General features: G+C 41.1%; 1 protein-coding gene across 4 annotated transcripts in view; it reads right to left on the reverse strand.

Moving 5' to 3' along the window:
- SEC23A (SEC23 homolog A, COPII component) overlaps nucleotides 1-13,401 on the reverse strand; it is a 71,963-nt gene extending 58,562 nt beyond the window's left edge. Inside the window, exons 1-2 of one of the 4 annotated variants that reach the window (XM_078053600.1) lie at nucleotides 12,225-13,401; nucleotides 11,839-12,031 (exon numbers count right to left, since the gene is read on the reverse strand). The gene's annotated coding sequence lies outside the window, so the exon portion shown is untranslated. Of the gene's footprint in view, nucleotides 1-1,155; nucleotides 1,382-5,058; nucleotides 5,204-11,838; nucleotides 12,032-12,224 lie in introns of those variants that run through there. The other 3 variants (XM_078053601.1, XM_078053599.1, XM_078053602.1) reach the window with 3 other exon arrangements.
- Between the last annotated feature and the right edge of the window lie 22 nt (nucleotides 13,402-13,423).

The following is a 13,423-nucleotide window of genomic DNA, read 5'->3' on the forward strand; positions in this document are numbered from 1 at the left end:
ATCTTTAAAAAAAAAAAAAAAAAAAAAAAAAAAAAAAAAAAATAAAATACTACTCATAATATTTTTTTAAAGTGGTACAAAACACAAAGACTACGCTACAGAAATGTCTCATTTCCCAGCACAACTTATAATCAGTAGGACTTACTTTAGTTAAATAATTTCTCATGGTATAACTAAAAGCAAAGAAGCAAAGCAAAGCATTATGTCTCTTTAACCTAGCATATCAAATACATGCCCACAGTATTTTTAAAAGCTTTTCCTATTCAATAATAATCGGGAGTTTGCAATATTCCAATTTTAGCACTTTTATAGATCCTAAGTGAAAAATATCCTAAATTGCAAGTAAAATATGAGTTTCTTCCGATCAGATGTATTTAACAACTAAGTGTGCCTCTCTACTTTTCAGTTGTAAAATCCTCAATGAAGTATTTTCAACTGCTTTCCATGCCTAGCTTTATGATCTTGAACAATTCACGTGAATTCAACATACACCAGAGATTATATGTACTTTGTGCTTTTCCTTTCCCACCAAATTGGGAAAACGCTAGCACAACAGAAAAGACTGGTCCGATTTGAAAACTGCACTCTACTTGTAATCGAGGCCTAAGGCGTTAAGCTTGACCTGGCACTTAATTCTCCTTATCCCCTTTGACTCCCAAGGCCGAACTACCGGTGACGAAGTCACCTGGGTTCAAAGTCTAGGGCACTTCAGATTAGGCAAGGTATGAACCAAGAAGCCCAAGGGTCCAGAAGCGGTGATAAGCTGGGGTGAGGAAGGCAGGTCGCCCGGAAGGCAGGGGTGGGTGCTCGGCGAGATGCTGAACTGCCGTTTTTGACCCGACTCCCACCTTTCGCACCTTATCCAGGGAAGCTTGGTGAGGGGCCCGGACTCCCAGGCCCCGGAAGAACGAAGCAGAGTGGTGGGTGAGACAGCGAAGGGGTGAGGATTCAAAGGTGCCTCCGCCGGCCGGTCGCTGCCGCCGGCACGCCCGCCTGCTCCGGAGCACCAAGAGGGCAGAGCGGGCACCCCCCCAGAGACCCCGGCCCACCCGCCTGCCGGCCCACGGCCGCACAGCTTCCCCTCCCCCGCTTTCCGCTGAGCGCCCGCGGCCCCTCCGGCAGCCGGGAGGAGGCAGCCCCGAAGTCAGTCCTTACCACAGTGCCCCCAAACAAGATCCGCGCCGGTCGCAGCCACCGCCTTGCAAAATCGGTCCTTTCCGCCGACCTGAGCAACCGTGGCACTGCAATCAGGGCCGGCGCCGCCCCGCCCCCGGCCTCCGCGCAGAACACCGCTGGGCCAACATGGCTGGTGCCGCCTCTGCCACGTCAAGGGGTGGAGGGGCGGGGCGACCGCGCCAGGGAACCGAAGGGGAGAGTGCGGGACCCGGCGGAGTAGAGCGGGGATAGGGCACGAGGAGGAGAGAGGGGAGGGGAAGGGGCGTGGACGGAGCCGGGGCGGGGCTACCGGATGAGGGAACTAATGGGGAGGGTGCGGCACCCGGGCGGAGCCGTGGGGGGTGGGGACGAGGAGGAGAAAGGGAGGGAAGGGGCGGTGACGGAGCCTGGGGGGCGGGGCAACCGAGCCAAACCTTGCTGGGGACCACCGGAGGGGAGAGGGACCCCAGCGGAACTGGAGCGCCTTAACCCTTTCTCGGCAGCCTCGGCAGATCCCACTCCCTGAGGGCCGCAGGTGAGAGTGGGAACTTCTGTCGCCATTCAGACTCCTCAAATCGCAGGAGGGGGCGTCCGTAGGACATCCTCTCCTGTAGGGCCCTGATTGATTCCTAGAACCACAAAACCACATCTCTCCTAAAAAAACAAAGTGAAAAGTTCGTTTTTTCACCTAGTGCAACAAATATTCACTGAACACTACTATGTGCCAGGTACAGTAGCAATGCTGGTGATATGACATAGGCAAAACAGGCCAAAATCCCTGGCCTGTACGTTGGATTTTTGTATTCCTAGACAGTCCACCTCTTTCCTCCTACACTGCATCTGCCATCCCTCCTCCTCACCACTACAATCTCTGGCTGATTAATCTTAATGCGTTTTCTGCTTCTCTTTCCAAGGAAAGAGCTGAGCGAAATGGGAGAGAGAAACAGGTTGGAAAGACATTAGAGCTTGGTGGTCTGGAGCACCCCATCCTTAAGTGAGGGGTTGCTCATGGAATTAATTCCATATATGACAACACCTAAAATCCTGTCAGGCTTAGCCTTATAAGCATTTTTAAGGAGTAGGAAAAAAGATCCAACCCTTGTTCTTCATTATAGTTGAGAAATAAGATGCACACCAATCATATATTTTCTGCCTATAATGTGTATGCTAAGGTTGTTTTGTAAGGTAGAAGAGGATGCTTTTGCTTGTCAAATTTAAATACAATCCTGAAGAGGAAATGGGAATCAAACACAAAAATTCAGTGTAGGCCTGCAAATAAAGTGAGCTCTGGATACTATCTTAATGAGGATTCTTGACTGAAAGCACAGCAAGTAAAGAGCTGTGGGCAATGGTAAAAAAGGTGGAATAAGGACATTCACAAAAAAGAAGCAAGATCCAAGAATGAGTAGGGTAAATAGACATAGATGAGAGGATCCATGGGAAATCTGGAATTCAGTGAGGAATAAACCAAAGTGTAGCACCTTTGATAATTTCATTCATTTCGTGGTCCCCAGAAATGCCTCTTTGCCTTGCAGCTCAATGAAACCTAAGAAGTCATAAATCCCTTGTTCTTAGCTGAACAAAGGCCTTTGTTCCCTATTACAATGAAATAGATGTTAGGATGGGAAATAAATTTATTTATATCTGTCTTCATGTACTTTAAGATGAATGAGTTATAGCATCAAGATCTACTGGACCCAACTTTAGTTTTTGGGGGTTTCTTTTTTTTGGAGTTCTGTGTGTAAGAATCCATATTTCATGACTTTTATTCTTTCTTAGAGGTCTTCCAAAGAACAGAGAAAATAATTTTTAAAAATAGAATAAAACTTAATCTATTTGTAATTGCCTTATCGGTCCACTGGACTCTTATAAATCTAGAATATATCATGGGACCTTACTGATCTTATTTTTCTATATCTGGAAATATTCTGCTAATTCATCATCCATGGAATTATTTACCCATCAATTATTCAAGCTCTTTAAAAAAAACTAAAATAGGGGCGCCTGGATAGCTCAGTCTGTTAACCATCTGCCTTTGGCTCAGGTCATGATCCCAGAGTCCTGGGATCAAGCCCTGAATCCAATCCCGCTCCCTGCTCAGCAGGAAGCCAGTTTCTCCCTCTTGCCTCCCCTACTTGTGCTCGCTCTCTCTTCCTCTCTGTCAAATAAATAAATAAATAATCTTTTAAAAAATTTTAATTAAATTAAAAAGACTAAAATAATAAGAAAATGGAAGAACAATAGAATTACCAAAGATGATACAGTAGTGAAGTAGGTCATATTGCATTTTCTTCTTGTAATGCTCAAAGTACTGCAGCATTTTTCAAGATTTTTGTACCATGCTTTTAGTTTTCAATAAATATAAGTAAGAATTCAGAATTTGGAAGATGAATGCAGAGATACCGAGAACAGCAATCTAGATCCTGATAATGATAGTGAAATCTTAAACTGTGAATCTTTATTTTTTTTTAAGATCTTATTTATTTGAGAGAGAGAGCATGGAGGGGGGCAGGGGCAGAGGGAGAAGCAGACTCCCTGCTGAGCCGGGAGCCCAACGTGGGGCTCGATCCCGGGACCCTCGGATCATGACCTGAGCTGAAGGTAGACACTTAACCAACTGAACCACCCAGGCGCCCCAAACTGTGAATCTTTAGATTACTATCTCCTAGAATTTCTCAAACTCAAGTATCAATGAGTTAATTTTATTTCTTTTTTTGTTTGTTAGTTTTTTCAATTTTTATTTAAATTTTATTTTATTTTTTTAAAGATTTTATTTATTTATTTGACAGAGAGAGAGGCAGTGAGAGAGGGAACACAAGCAGGGGGAGTGGGAGAGGGAGAAGCAGGCCTCCCGCTGAGCAGGGAGCCTGATGGGGGCTCGATCCCAGGACCCTGGGATCACGACCCGAGCCGAAGGCAGACACCTAATGACTGAGCCACCCAGGTGCCCCTTAAATTTTAGTTAATTAACATACAGTGCAATATCGGTTTCAGGAGTAAAATTCACTGATTCATCACTTACGTACAACACCCAGTGCCCATCACCCATCTAGCCTATCCCCCCACACACCTCCCTCCATCAACCCTATGTTCTCTATCCTTAAGAGTCTCTTTTAACTGACTGAGCCACCCAGGTGCCCCTATATTATATCTTTGTAAATGTTGTTTTCTCTATGTTTGCCACCAGTATACAAAAATATAGTTGAATTTTGTATATTGACCTTGATCTAGAAGTCTTGACAACTTAACATATTAATTCCAACAGTAGTATATAAATTCTTTCAGACTTTCTACTTTTATAAACATGTCATCTATGATGATCTATGTGATCACTAAACCTGGTAATGCATACTACATTAAAGACAACTTACACCACCCCACTTATCTGTTCCCTTTTACCCAGGCGCCCTGAAATATGTTATTTTTATCCAGTTATTTATTCAAAAGGAATAACTTGATATGTGCTCTTAGCAAAATGAGACTGTCCTGATTATTCTTGCAAAATATTGTATAATCAAGTTATTCATGACAGTATTCTTTTATGATGTTTATATGGATAAATTTACTTGATATGATTCTTAAGTAGACAAATGCTAATAATGGTAGTCGTGTATACTAAGATGATAGGAAGGAAATAGATACCCTAGAAATTAAAAATTCTTCGGGTTGGGTACCTGGGTGGCTCAGTCAATTGAGTAGTCTGACTCTTAATTTCAGCTCAGGTTGTGACTGTGGGGTCATGGGAGCAAGCCGTATTGGGCTCCCCACTCAGCAGGGAGTCAGCTTGAGGATTCTCTCACTCCCTCTCCCTTTGCCCCTCCCCCCTCACTTGCATGCTTGCTCTCTCTCTCCTTCTCTGTCTCTCATAAATAAATAAAATCTTTTAAAAAATTTTAGGGGTACCTGGGTGGTTCAGTTGGTTTAGCGTCTGCCTTCGGCTCAAGTCATGATCCCAGAGTCCTGGGATTGAGCCCCGCATTGGGCTCCCTGCTCAGCAGGGAGTCTGCTTCTCCCTCTGCCTCTGCCCCTTCCCCTGCTTGCGCACGCTCTCTCTGTCTGTCAAAATAAATAAATAAAATCTTTTTTAAAATAAACAAATAATTTTAAAAATTAAAAAAAAATTAATTCTTTGGGTTGCTTATTTATAAAACTAAAAATACAAAAGTTTTGCAATTAGGGAGCAAAAATGATGGCTGTCCTCTTTTCAACAAAATTATGAGCCTTTAAAGGTCTCAAAAAACTCTTCAGGTCCTGTGTTTTGGTGATACAAATGCACGAAGAACCAGAAGTAACAATTAGCTAGGATATAGTAATGAAGCATTTGAAATCTGCAATCATTGTTTACAAGATGGGTATGTTCCAGACTCATGCATCACAGTTGCATTCAGAGGACATTGCCCATTTTGGATATGTCTTCAAAACCAGGAAAATACGGAATAAAAATTGGTATTTGCTATATTTAGATAGTTACTTAAATTTCCAGTAAAGTTGTTTTCCATTATGCCTTTACTCTTTTTATAACAGCTTACTTTTTATAACAACTTTGAATATCCCTTTACTCTAATTTGTATAAATAACTCATGAAATGATATAAAAATATAAAAATTAAAGAGTCCATTGGACTTAGATTATAAATGGTGAAGACGATTTTTCTTGGTATACTTAAAGTTAAGAGGTTTTGATTTGAGGAAGAGAAGAATAGAGAGAGAATGGAAAATATCTTGAGCTCCTGGGAAAGGAGAATTAGACTAGGAATTGGAGAAAGGAAAGACTCTCCTAAAACAACCTTCTCTGGCTTTCTAACTTAATCTATAGACATCCCTGGCCCAAGGCATTTGAGATTAATCTGTGAATCTGAAGGATATTTGGGGTTTTGCTTTTTGTTTTTTTAAAGATTTTATTTATTTGACAGAGAGGTGGGGTAGGGAGAGCACAAGCAAGGGGAGCAGCAGGCAGAGGGAGAGGGAGAAACAGGCTCCTAGCCTGATGCGGGGCTCGATCCCAGGACCCCGTTCTCATGACCTGAGTCCAGGTCAGACACTTAACCGACTGAGCCACCCAGGTGCCCCTAAAGGATATTTGTTAAACATTTACCAACATGCAACTGATTATAATTGTTTACTTTCATTACACCACCCTGTACAGATCCTGGCACAAAATAATTGTTCCTTAAATGTTCATGAATGTGTAGCAGCTCTTTCTGCCCACAGGTCCTGTCCCCATGCTTTAATAAAACCACCATTTTGCACACACACCAGAAAAAAATGTTCATGAATGTGCATGAAAACCTAAACAATCATAAATTATTATTATTATTATTGGGACACCTAGGTGACACAGTCGGTTAAGCATCTGACTACTGATTTCAGGTCAGGTCATGATCTCAGGGTCTTAAGATCAAGTCCTGGGGCGCCTGGGTGGCTCAGTCATTAAGCACCTGCCTTCAGCTTGGGTCGTGATCCCAGGGTCCTGGGATCAAGCTCCACATCAGGCTCTCTGCTCAGCGGGAAGCCTGCTTCTCCCTCTCCCACTGCCCCTGCTTGTGTTCCCTCTCTCGCTGTCTCTATCTCTGTCAAATAAATAAATAAAATCTTAAAAAAAAAAAAAAAAAAAAGATCAAGTCCTGCATGGGGCTCTGCACTCAGCGGGGAGTCAGCTTGAGATTCTCTCTCTCCCTCTCTCTCAGCCCCTCCCTGTCCCTCTCTCTAAAATAAATAAATCTTTAAAAAGAGAAAGAGAAAAAGAGGGAGAGGTTCTAGAGTCCAATAAAGTCTGGAAGCACCAGTTAAATTATGTAAAATAGGTCTCTTGACTTGTCAGGGGTTTTAGTATGCTAATATTCATTGTGAATGTTTAAGCACAGCATTTAAATACATTTCCCAAAGATATTTGACCTTGGAACTTTTTTTCCAGGGACTATCTGGGATCAAGTATTATAAATACCCTATGACTTTGTTTTCAGTCATTAATTACCTTAAATACTAGTTAATGTGTAACAACCAGTATTTTCCTGTGTACTTCTAAACCCACAGATATTTCTCAACTGAAGATTCCAGAACTTTGAACAGTGTCAAGGGAAGTGTAATGTAAACTGCTTGGAATTTTATATGGTCACCACCAGATGGAGCTTTCCCCAGTACTTTTTTTTTTTTTTTTTTTTGGTTTAACCCATTTTCTAGCATAAATCAAGTGCCTACAGTTTTTTCTAACATGAATTCTCTTCCATTTGTTCAGATGGTGACATTACATGGCACCCACCAACTATTTTTGTAGTACTCACTAGAAAAAGCAATACTCAGATTGTTCTAACTTTGAATTTTCAGCATCAACAGTGTGTCAAGTCCATGTATATAGGATATCATGTGTCTGGGGCTCTAGTCTGCACACACAACTACTACAGTCACAGTAAATATAGTAATAATAAATAAGGCTCATTTATAAATTACACATGAGAGTTATAGAACTCTAAATTCAAATAGACCTTACTGATCATTTGGTCTAATCCCTATACAGGACAATGAATTAAAGATAAGAGAGGTTAAAAAGCATATCCAGGATCAAGGTGCTGATGCCCATTTAAAACCTGTAACACTGAGTTTTCATTTCATGCATGTCTTTTCCCCTTTAAAGGCTGACAAGACTTGCCTTTAAACTTTCTAGCTCTTGCTCCAACAGCAAGTGTTTCTATTCCACAGAGTGCCCCACCAGTATTATACTCCAACATCACTTCATCCTGCCACTCTATCAACTCCAGGATGATTACTAAGAGTTTATTTAATCAAACTAAACAAATGAAATCCTTTGATCTACTCTTAAACCACTTATAGTAACCCAAAGAAACAAATCATAGTTACATACCAACAGATTTTTTTCTTTTTATATACACAGGGTTTTTGTTTTATTTTATTCTTTTAAGTAGCCTCCATGCTCAACATGGGGCTCGAACTCACAACCCTGGGATCAAGAGTAGCATGCTCTACCACCCGTACCAGCGAGGTGCCCCTTCTTTTTATCTTTTATTTGATTTGTAAAGAACATAAGAATTCTTAAAACTCATGTAGCAAAGAAGGGAACTTCTCTACTTTAAAAGGAAGGAACTAGATTTGTGTTTTTACTTTAAAAGAGGAGTAAAGTTTTTGTTTTGTTTCATTTTCTATAATTTTTTTTAAAGATTTTATTTATTTATTTGACAGAGAGAGACAGAGCGAGAGAGGGAACACAAGCAGGGGGAGTGGGAGAGGGAGAACCAGGCTTCCCGCTGAGGAGGAAGTCCTATGCAGGGCTCGATCCCAGGAGCTGGGATCATGACCTGAGCTGAAGGCAGGCACTTAACGACTGAGCCACCCAGGCGCCCCTCATTTTCTATAAATAAACTAGTCCTTGCCTTGATTTTCTGATATCAAGTCAGCTTTGTAGTCTTCTTTGTGCATCTGGACTCCAGTGTTGGAGGACAGCATTCTCAAGGAGACAGAGAGATGGAGACATAGAGACAGATTAAAGAGACTGCTCGTGCTCAGAGGGTATGCACTAAGATTAGAAATCTGGGTGCCTGGGTGGCTCAGTCAGTTAAGTGTCTGCCCTCGGCTCAGGTCATGATCTTGGGGTCCTGGGATCGAGCCCTGCACAGGGCTCCCTGATCAGCGGGGAGTCTACCTCTCCCTCTACTCCTCCCCACCGTTTGTGCTCTCTCTCTCTCTCAAATAAATAAATAAAATCTTTAAAAAAAAAAAAGACTAGAATCTCCTTGTATCTATCTTTTCATTGCCTCTCTCTACTCTATGACCAGTAGGTCGTAAAGGCTCTATTTAGCTACTTATCTTCATTGAGCTGTATCTTGTGAAGCATAGTGATTTACTTATGGCTCATTACGTCTGACCACCCAGGACAGAATCTCAACTACATCCACTTTCTAGCTGTGTAACCTAGGTATTTCCCATAACTTCTTCTGAGCCACAGTTTCTTCATCTGAAAGTGAAGATATAGTAACCTACCACTTAGGATAATAACACATTGTAAGGATTAAATGAAATAATCTATATAAAATGTTTAGCCCTGAGAAAGAAAAGCAGCTTCTAAGAGCCTGAAATTGGGCCGGGGTCTATCAACTGTGCCTAGCTGTTATTAGGAGCTGTCCTGGCACTCACAGCAAGGCCACATGGTTCTCCTGTTGAATATAAACCATTTCACAGCACACCAACATCAGACAAGGCCACTTAGTGTCCCAGAAGGATCAAGACAAAAACAAGACAACTCTGTATTAGTGTCTGAACTCAGACAAATGAAGAAGTTTGTCCAAGCCACAAAATGACCAAATACCTCCCTAACCTATTTTGAGTGACTGCTCCTTCTTTACCAATTATATCATGAGCTTCCTTTTTTCCTTCCACCTTCTATATAAGTATTAAGATACCTAATCACAGAATTTGTACTCAGATGAGCTAGAGAAAGAACTGAGCTGCTAGATGTCAAAGTAGGCAATTAAAGCAACAATGAGCCAAAACGGAATTAACGGTGAAGCCTCTAATCACTTACTATGATTGTACGAGCAAGAGTCTGTTCCATTACCCTATGGAACCAATTCTCCCACTGTCTGAGGGCCAAGTGGATCAGTGCAAACTTGGGGGTCATCTCACTGTTGAGGGAGTCCCTAACAAGTGTTTTCTGCAGATTTATGGAACTAGGCCATTGTGAAGGGTGGGGAAGAAAGGAATGGAAAAGTAGGAATGGAAAAGTACTGGGTACTGAGAGAGTGGGTCAGTTTCCCGATAAGGAGACCTCCAAATGGGGACACCTGGCTAGGAATGCAACTACACATAAGAGCATGGCCAGCCAGGAGGGGCCGAGTCTGACGGCAACTCCCTTCAGAGCCTGCAATGCACTGGCTGTGCACCAAGTGTGGTATGGGGAGGGCAGTTTTCCCCTGTGAAGCCTGCCAGGTAAAGCCTTTTTAACTGCTATGGTCAGGCATGAAAAATCACCCACAGGTGTTTTTGATTTGTTTTGTTTCGTTTCATAGTTTTAGATTTTTTTTAAGATTTTATTTACTTGACAGAGAGAGAGAGAGAGAGGGAGAGAGCATGAGCTAGGGGGAGCACGCAGAGGGAGAGGGAGAAGCAGACTCCCCACTGAGCAGGAAGCCTGATGTGGGGCTCCATCCAGGAACCTGTGATCATGACCTGAGCCGAAGGCAACCACTTAACAACTGAGTCACCTAGGTGCCCCTACCCATAGGTTTTTAACCAGCAGTCAGACTCAGAATATCCCCGATTCCTGACATCCCCAAATCACCAAGGCCCAAATCCTATGATAAATAAGTTAGTCTTAGCATCCTTTTACTGAGACATACCCTAGTCTCAATAATCACGTGACTACAGGAGTGTTCTGGTAGTCTATGGTTGGAGGGCATTGACAGCCCCCAGCACACAGTAAGAAGGTGCCCCATACATAACTATGTACAGCTACATATCTCACAACCCTGTCTAGCACCATTCACTCCCTATTTTCTATGTATCAGCCATATTGACCTCCTTCCAATTTTTCCAACATGACCTATTTCTTCTAGTAATAAGGCCCTGAACAAACCCTTTCCTCTACCTGCTGAGACTGAATATACAAATGGACAATGGCCAGACCATATATATATAAATAGGACTCTGACCTACCATCTGCAGTAACCATCCCAGGAAATCAACCTATTATTCTACAGTAACCAGCCAGGAAAAGCAGCCTAGAAGTCAAACTTGTAGGAAGTCATACTGCTATCTCTAGAAACAATCCAGAAAGCCAAACAAAAACTTCATAATAATTGTCCCATGATAGCCAGGACTTGATTAACAATTGACAGCTTTCCTAATATTTTTCCCTGCTTCCAATTTAGGACCAACCAACCAAAGAAAGCAAATATGCACCCCTAACCAATTTCATAGGATGTCCCTCTTCTAGGTAGAATATGGGGTCAGAGCATGCCACTCCCAAATATGCCACCCTTGGCATATTATTTTGAGTTAAAGGCACTTAAAAAAAAAAGCATATACAAGAAGGGTCCTCTAACCTTCCTTTTTTTCCCTGAAAGCAGGAAATAAAACTCTCATGTGAAAGGTACCCTCCCTATACCAGTAGGATTTTCCTATCACCAGAGATGGGAAGTTGAAGCTGAGATAAATGTGTACAGACAAACCTTATTAAACTAAACCCTTATGTTCCTAGTTACTTTCCCACAATTAACTACCCCAGCCCAAATCCCTTTGTTACATTATCAAAATTCACTACTCTTTGTACAACCTATTATATCAGCTTTCAGTCCTACCTTACTGGGGTCTTGATTTTTCTTGTGACGGGTCCCATGTACATGTAAGAAATACTAAATAAAATTTATATGCTTTTCTCCTGTTATGTCTCCTGACATAAGTCTTATGCCAGTTTAATTATTAGGCCCAGCCAGAGACTCTAAGAGGGTGGAGGAGCAATTTCACCTCTCCTACAGTAGCCCACCTATAGCTTTCCAACTAGGGCATATCGAAGCCTTCCCTTTTTTTCCAGTATAAAGCTTTCTTACTCCACTGCAGTTGCAGAAAGCAACCCTTATAAATTTTTAATTTACTTTCCTCTTTCCTGAATGAATTTATTGCTATGTATTTAAAATTTTAGAATCATTTCAAATCATTTGTGTACTTTATTACTCACCTCTTCTTTTGGAAAATAATTATTGTCAAGGACAACCTGTCTTCCGTTCTGCTGTTCTTCTCCTTTCTTTCTTCATCTATGTGTAGTTCTGCCATGCACTTATACATGAAATCCAGTGTCAAGCATGGTTCCTTTGGAGGTTGGTCTCCTAGGTAATTACCTGTTCTTTTATCCAAAAAATGGGTGGGAATTGCTAACAAATTAGTTCCCCCCAAAAAAAGAAAATTGTAAGAAAATCCAGAAATGAAGTCATCACTTACATTTTCTAATTTTTTCTTGATTATTACCAAAATGTTTGGGGACAAGAGTCTCCATATTTCTCTTCAAATTTGTTTCTTCCAAAATCAGTAAAAAAATAAATAAAATAAAAAATTTTAAATGCTCACCTCCATAAGTGTAGTTACCATCTGTCACCAAAGTTATTACAAAATCAGTAACATTTTAAACCAAATAACCTTCCAGTTTGCCGCCAAGCAGTGTGTTTATGAGTCTCCCAATTGTTTAGTTACTGTTCATAAGCACAAATTTCTTTAGCTCTTAACCCAAGTACTTGTTCTCACTTTATCTTCAAATGAGAGAGTTACATTCTGGTATTGAAATCAACTGCTTGCAAGCTAAAGGCAGTGCTTTAAAAAAAAAAAAAAGCCTTCAAAATAAACATAATCTTAGAAAATAAAAGTCAATTGTATTCACTTAGAGCTTGTTTAGAAAGAATAAAATATAATACTTCCACTGTTTCTTGGAATTTGTCACCCAGCACAAGTTACTTAATCCATTTCTGACTTGTTTCCTCACCTGTGAAATGGAGATAATAGTACCTGCCTCACAAGATTGGCCCTAAGATTAATCATGGTAACTTTTGGGTACTGGCATTAGCTTTATCCTTTCACTACTCATATTTAAACAAAGTGGTCTCTCCAAAAAAAACAGAAGAAAGTAATGGCTACGCAAGGTCTAATATTCATTTCCGGAAAGTATAAAGTGATCTTTCAAGTAGCCAAGCGCAAGAAATTTCTCTGGAAAATTTATTTTTCATTCATTTGGCATCAGATAAATCTGGTTTGGAAATGGCTCTTCCCCTTCGGAAGAAAGTCACAGCTGTGACAGTCTTTCCATCGATTCCCTCCCGTATAAAACCGGGATAATACCACTTACTTCAAAAGGTTGGTTTAAAAATTAAACGAGGAAATAACACGTGACGTGTCTACCAGGGTTTAAGAATCCAGAGCTTGCTTAAATAAATAAATAAATAAATAAATAAATAAATAAAATTGATTTCTTGTAGACAATTTAAAAAAAGAATCTAGAGTTCAATAAATGGTAATTACAATAACACTGCTCGTTAATTCAAAAAATATTCAAGGATCCCTCACTACTGCAGATGCATAAAGGTTAATAACCCTGTCTTTACCCTCGCCGTTTAAGAGAGAACGAAGGGAAACACACAGAAACACTTCAGAACCACTTCTGCAAAGAACTAAATTCACTGTCTTCTTACACCACCGGACCCTTAACCTTGGGACAATCAGCAGGCTTCCTCAAGTGCAATTACGCCCCCTAAGCCCTGCCTCCCTCAACTCCGCGC

This window comes from Halichoerus grypus, chromosome 8 (genome assembly GCF_964656455.1).
Source record: "Halichoerus grypus chromosome 8, mHalGry1.hap1.1, whole genome shotgun sequence".
In the NCBI taxonomy this organism is placed as follows: domain Eukaryota; kingdom Metazoa; phylum Chordata; class Mammalia; order Carnivora; family Phocidae; genus Halichoerus; species Halichoerus grypus.